Here is a 6,981-nt window from a genome sequence, read left to right as displayed (position 1 = left end):
CCTGTGCCCATCGAGGTTCAAGCGTGGAGCATCAACCTAAGTGACCAAGAGAGATCAAAAATCTGCAAATCAACCCCATTGGGTAGTGTTTTTATGTTGTGACGCAAGCATGGAGCATCGGCTTAAGTCACTTGGTAGGATCTTAAATTGACCACGCTAGGTGGCCATGGTGTCTAGGACACTCCCAAGTGGTGTTCCATAGGCCTGTCAAGTTTTGAGGGAGGGGCATCAACCCAAGTGACCAAGCCAGATTTGAAACTGATTGCACTAGGTGGCATTTAGAGGGCTAAGGTGCTAGATGTTCTCCCTTGTGGCCATCAAGTTTCAATAGCACTTGGTGTTAAGAGAGGGGGACTAGGACACTTAGGAGATTTTTCCCCTTTGCCTGCTGAGGGTCAAGCACAGAGCATCTACCCAAGTGAACAAGCGAGATCTGAAATCAAGAACACTGTGTGACATTCAAAAGCTAAGGGGGAGCAGAGAGCATTGGCCTAAGTGGGATTTGAAATTGACTACCTTGGGTGACTTGAGGGGACTAGGACACACCATAGTGGCATTTAGACCTACTAGACTAGGTAGGATCTGAAGTTGATAGTGCTGGGTGGCGAAAGGGACTAGGACACTTGGGAAAGGTGTTTGCCCCTACACTTGCCGAGGCTCGACCACAAAGCATTTACCCAAGCTAGTAGGTGGGATCTGAAATAGACCTCACTATGAAGCATTTGGACACGGAGGCCTGAGTGACGAATATCGACCTAAGTCACCAAGAGGAATCTGAAATCGACTGCACTGGGTGGTGAGGGGGGACTAGAAAACTTGGGAGAGGCATTCCCCCTACATACGTCGAGGTACGAGCATAGGGCATCGAACCATGTTGATGCGTGTAAGTACAATCAATGTGAATGTTGATGCGTGTTTTGTAGTTGGTAGGCAACAAAATCTCTGTGGTATCTTTGAGGGTGGAAGAAAAGGGATATGGGTGGTTGCGTCACCACCAATGCCAAAGGTAGATCTTTTCTTTAAGAATTAGGAAAGAAACAAGCCATTGAAGGTTTTAGAAATGTATTGAGCTTGTAACCTCTTTCCCATTGTCAGCCTTCCTCAATTTATAGTGATTTCTCATGGGATACTTTCATCACTATAATGATATATGTCATGGATGACATGATGTCCTATTTAATGTGGTCGCTCGTGTCAACTATAGGAGCTCAACCTCGAGGTTGGCCACTCTAACCTGAATTCAATGCGGGCAATCCAGCATGGGACATAATTCTTGGCGTGTAGGATTCCTTGCATGTTTGATCCCCATTAATACGTGGTGACTGAAGGAACCCAAGGGCCCAAGAAGGGGTAAGGCAGCCGGCGGTTCCTCCAATCACCACGCGAGAAACAAATAGGTGTGATCCTGTCCCCTACAGGATGGGCTGCATTGAATGTAGCTTAGAGCTAGGTCTGGCTTCTGTAGTGAATTGGAACGGTGATGTCAAAATGCATTATAGTGACAAAAGGATCCTACGAGAAATTGACTATAAATAGAGGAAGTCTGACAACAAGAAGGAGGTTACATGCTCAAAATATCTCTCTAACTTTCCATAGCTTCTTGCTTTCATGGTCCTTGAAGAAAGTACTTGACTTTGGTATACTTGTTCCCCCTACACCTGTCGACGTTCAAGCGCAGAGCGCTTACTCGAGCTACCAAGCATGATCTGAAATCGACTGTACTAGGTAGTGTTTGGACACTAAGGTGCAAGCAAGGAGCATTGACTGAAGTCATAGGCATGATCTAAAATCAACCATGCTGGGTGGCAAGGGGAGACTAAGACGCTGGGGACAGTTGTTCCCCCTATGCTAGTTGAGGTTCCGACACAGAGCATTTACCTGAGCTACCGAGCGGGATCTGAAATCAACTACACTAGGTCGTATTTGGACACCGAGGCGCGTACAAAGAGCATTGACCTACGAGACCAGGTGGGATCTAAAATCTTGGATGGCAAGGGGGGACTCAAAAACTTGGGAGAGGTATTTCCCCTACATACATTGAGGTTCGAGCATAGGGCATCGAATTGTGTTGATGCGTGTAAGTACAATCAATGAACATGTTGATGTGTGTTTTGTAGCTGCTAGGCAAAAAAAACTCTCTGGTACCTACAAGGGCAGAGGAAAGGGGCTGTGTGTGATTGTGTCACCACCAATGCCAAGGTAAGGTTTTGCATTAAGGACCAGGAACCCATGGAAGGTTTGAGAGATATATCAAGCCTGTAGCCTCTTTTTCATTGTCGGCCTTCCCTTATTTATAGCTATTTCTAATGGGATACTTTTGAAACTATAATGACATTTGTCCTAAATGGCACGACGTCCCATTTAATGCAGCCGCTCATGTCAACTATAGGAGCCCAACGTCCTGGCGTGTTTGTTTCTCATTAATACGTGGTGACTGGAGAAACCCAGGGGCCTAAGAAGGGGTAAGGCAGCCGGCGGTTCCTACAGTCACCACGTATTAATGGGAAATTGACAGGTATGATCCTGTCCTCTACAAGATGGGCCGTATTGAAAGTAGCTTTGAGTGAGGTCTGGCTCCTGCAACTGACAGGAATGATAATGTCATGTCATTTGGAACAAATGAATTATAGCGTTGGAAGGATCCCACGAAGCGAGATCTGAGTCACCAAGCGGGATCTAAAATCCACTTTGTTAGGTTTCAAGGGGGGACTAGGGCACTTGGTAAGCTCTTCCTCCTGTGCCCCATTGAGTTCGAGCATGGAGCATCGACCCGTGTGACCACATCAGATCTCAAATTGACTGCACTCAGTTTTGTTTGGATGTCGAGGTTTGAGCGCAAAGCATTGGCCTAGGTAACCTGGTGGGATCTGAAATTGTTTGCATTGTGTGGCATTCGAATGCTAAGGTGTGAGGGTGTAGCATTGGCTGAAGTCTCCTGGCGGGATTTGAAATCAACCGTGTTGGGTGGTAAAAGGGGACTGGGACAATTGGGAGAGGTGTTCCCTCACACTCCCGTCGAGGTTCAGTCGCAAAGCATTGACCTGAGTGACATTTGGACACTGAGGTGTGGGTGTGAAGCATCAACCTACGAGACCTTGTGGGAGGTGGGATATGGACACTTGGGAAAGGTTTCCCTATCAAGGTCTGAGTGCAGAGCATTTACTCGAGTGTCTAGGTGGGATCTGAAATTGATCACACTGTGCAGTGCTCAAACTCTAAGGCATGAGGGCGTAGCATTGGCCAAAAGTCACCAAGAGGGATTTAAAATCAATTGTGTTGGGTGGCAAAAGGGGATGGGACACTTGGGAGAGGTGCTCCCTTGTGCACCCATGGAGATTCAATCGTAGAGCATCGACCGCACTTGGTGGCATTTGAACATTGAGGCTTGAGAGTGAAGATCGGCCTACGAGACCATGCAAGATCTGAAATCGACCATGCTGGTTGGGAAGGTGGGATTAGGACACTTCAGAGCGGTGCACTTGTTGAGGTTTGAGTGCAGAGCATTCACTCAATTGTCCAAGTGGGATCTAATATTGTTCACACTAATTTGAATGCAGAGCATTTTCACTAAGGGACAAACGTGGAGCATCGACCTAAGTCACCAGGCAAGATTTGAAGTTGACCGTGTTGAGTGGCAAGGGGGTACTGGGACACTTGGGAGAAGTGTTCCCTCAAGCTCCCATCGAGGTTTGAATGTAAAGCATTGACTAGAGTGACCAAGTGGGATTTGAAATCAATTGCAGTTATAAGAATTTGGATGCTAAGGAGTGAGCTTAGGACATCAGCCTAAAAGACCAGGCGGGACATAAAATCAACTACACTGGGTGGTGTGGGGGGATTGGGACCATTGAGAGAGGTACACCCATCGAGGTTTGGGTGTGGATCATTTACCCGAGCGACCAGGTGAAATTTGAAATCAATCGCATCAAGTGGTATTTGAACGCTGAGGCATGAGCTCATAGCATTAGCTTAAGTCACTAGGAGGGAACTGAAATCGACTGCATTGGGTGGCGAGGGGGGACTGGAACACTTGGGATTGGTGTCCCCCCATGTGCCCATTGATTGGAGTGATTAGGTGGCATCTAAAATTGACCGCTTATTGTGGCATTCCACCACTGAGGCGCCAGCAAGGATCATTGATAGTTGGCGAGGGGGGCACTGGGACACTTAGGAGATTTGTTCCCCCTTCACCTATCTTGGTTCAAGCATAGAGCATGGACCTGAGTGACCAATCATGATCTAAAATGAAGAACATTGGGTAGGAAGCCAAGGGGGATTGAAGAGCATCAGCCTAGGCAGGATTTGAAATTGACCGTGCTAAGAGTCCAGGGAGGACTGGGACATTTCAGATTGGCGTTCCCTCTAGTGCTTGTCAAGTTTTGAGAATAGACCCGAGTGACCAAGCGAGATCTAAAGTTGACATGACTTGCTGGAATTTGGACACTGAGGCACGAGTGTATAATATCAGCCTAAAAGACTAGGCAGGATCTGAAATTGACCGTGCTTGGTAGTGTGGCAAGGACTATACACTAGGGAGAGGTGCTCTTGTCGAGGTCTGAGTGTGGAGCATTTACCTGACCGACTAGGCTGGATTTGAAATCAAACGCATCTAGTGACATTTGAATGTCGAGGCATGAGCTCCTAGCTTCAACCTAAGTAATAGGAGGGTGAAGCATCAGCCTAAATCACTGCGGAGGGTGATGAGAGGGGACTGACACATAGGAGAAGTGCCCCTTCCTACACCTGATGAGGTTCGAGCACAGAGCATCAACCCAAGTGACTTGGTAGCATTTGGACATTGAGGCACAAGCATGGAATTTCAACCTATGGGACCAAGCGGGATTTAAAATCAACCATGTTGGGTGGTGAGCAGGGATTGGAAGAGGTGTGCCCATTGAGATTTGAGTGTAGGGCATTCACTCGAGTGACCAGGCTAGATCTAAATTTGAGCACAATTCATCAGCATAGGTCACACCAGGCAGGATCTGAATTCAACCATGTTGAGTGGTGAGGGGGAATTGGGAAGCTTGGGAGAGTTGTTCCCTCCTGCACCTGTCTAGGTTTGAGTGTAGAGTATTGACCCAAGTTGACCCGAGTGGTCACGTGAGATCCTAAATTCACAGTGCTGAGAGTGGCATTTGGACACTGATTGTCGAGCCTTTCAATCCACATGTACACACTTATATATGAAAAAATCACTTTTTATTCTTCTCACCGTTGATTCTTTACATTGGGAGCCATCGGATGCAAAAGAAAAGAGGAAAAAAGTGAGCTTTCATCTACATTGGAACACCTCATACCAACAGTTTGCGAGACCCTGGCCTATTCGGCCCCAAGCAACATCAAGAAGCAAGAGGCCTATTTCCCTCCCCTACTATGAGAACTTGAGTTCGTCGGGTTCCTTTCCTCGTAGTTATTACACATAGCACTCACACACCATTCTTTGCTTGGAACTTCTTCTTAAGGTGGTAGGTTGAGGTAACCAGCTTCAGGTTGTTCAGTGGCAGCCACCCGATGGCGTTGTATGAGGAGTGGGTTTTGACTACAAGGAAGTCTACCATACGTGTTGTCGTCTCAACTTCTTCCTACCTCTACCTACTCGCTTTGAGGGCAGCTGGCGCCTAACTGTCTACACATCTGTCCCTACCCCTGATTTCCTCCTATTCATCCTTGCAGATCTCGTCCATGACTTTCCTTCTCAGCTGGAGTCTTCCAGCTTTGCTCTAGTGGCCCTCCTCCTAATGGTAGGCGCAGTATGAGCAGCCTTCCTCCATGATGCCCTTCCTTCAGCATCTACTTGTGCATGCTCCTGTGCACCTTCCTTAATGAGGTGAAGAAGTTGGTCCTTTGCTGGCCAACCGTTTCCTTGCCGCGATCTCATTCTTGTTGGTTTTGGCATCAGTACCCCTCTTGGGGCTGCTTGTGGCTAGCTCCGCGCCCGTTTACCATAGGGTGGTTAGAGCCCGAAGGGTGTCCTTAACATCGATGAAGTCGTTAGCCCAATCCATGAAGTCCTACAGGGTTGTTGGAATTTTTCGTACAATTTTCCCAAGGCGCTAAATGAAACCCACGAGTGCTGCTAGGGTGATCTTCTCGTCCAATTCATATGTGGTCATCTGCTCCTTATTAAAGAGGTAAGTGGTCGACCGTCTTCTTTTCCTACTAGACATGAATTGGTGGCCCAGCTCCATGAAGGTGATGATGGCTAGTTGAAGGATGACAAACCGTAAGTCAGGGGAAAGCCTGGTACGTCATGTCTCCCCTAGAAGCCATGTAGTTTCATGTGAGTTTTAAATTTTTCCAGGTGCTTGGCTTGATCCTTTGATCGGTTGTACATCTCTATCTATTGGGGCCTAAATTTTGAGGGAAGCGAGACTATCCTCATTTCGACGCTATAGGCTAGGTCTATGGTGCTAAGTAGATTGGTCCATGGCAGATGATCCTTGTATCCTCTTTGCCATCTCCTCATACTTGCCCATGAGACTGGGTAGTTTGTCACTTATCTGCTTGTGCGACAAACTATAAAAGGCTAGGTCAATGCCCCACTTTCGCACAAAGGCGCGAATGTGGGGCATTGACCTAAGTCACCAAATGGGATATGAATCAACCTTGCTCGGTGGGAAACGATGGGGGACTGGGACACTTGGGAGAGGTATTCCCCCACTGCTTGTTGACCCAAGTGACCAAGTGGAATCTGAAATCGACCGCACTGGGTGGCGTTTGGACACTAAGGCACGAGCATAGAGCATTGGCCTAAGTCCCCAAGCAGGATCTAAAATTGATTGCTCTGCATGGCGAGGGGGGACTAGGACACTTAGGTGGCATTTAGACGCTGAGGTACAAGCGCAAAGCATCGACCTATGAAACCTAGCAAGATCAAAAATCGACCGTGTAGGGTGCCAAGGGAGGATCGAGACACTTGGTAAAGGTGTTCCCCCTACACCCACTGAGGGTTGAGTGCAAAGCATTTACCCGAACTAT

The sequence above is a fragment of the Carya illinoinensis genome, chromosome 15 (genome assembly GCF_018687715.1).
Source record: "Carya illinoinensis cultivar Pawnee chromosome 15, C.illinoinensisPawnee_v1, whole genome shotgun sequence".
Taxonomy (NCBI): Eukaryota; Viridiplantae; Streptophyta; class Magnoliopsida; order Fagales; family Juglandaceae; genus Carya; species Carya illinoinensis.
This window is presented reverse-complemented; position numbering follows the sequence as displayed.